A 274-nucleotide genomic window follows, 5' to 3' on the forward strand; every position below is an offset into this window, starting at 1 on the left:
TCGCCCCACCCCCACCACCGAGGGCCCCTGGGGGCTGGCCGTCAAAGTAACGCGTATCGAAGCTGACGTGCCGCTGCTGCTGCTGTTGCCGCCGGCCGCCCCGCCGGCGCCACTGCCAGCGGGAACACTCTCCAGAGAGCGGCCGCACCGCACCACGCGGCCCACGCGCCCTACTGCCGCACTGTTACATTTTTTTTGTTTCGCCTTCTAACGCCCCCGTCACTTGACGGTTCCCGAGACACCTACCCCCGCCCGTCCCTCTCAGGCGCCACGT

This window comes from Frankliniella occidentalis, unplaced genomic scaffold, assembly GCF_000697945.3.
Source record: "Frankliniella occidentalis isolate FOCC.00 unplaced genomic scaffold, Focc_3.1 Scaffold28, whole genome shotgun sequence".
In the NCBI taxonomy this organism is placed as follows: Eukaryota; Metazoa; Arthropoda; class Insecta; order Thysanoptera; family Thripidae; genus Frankliniella; species Frankliniella occidentalis.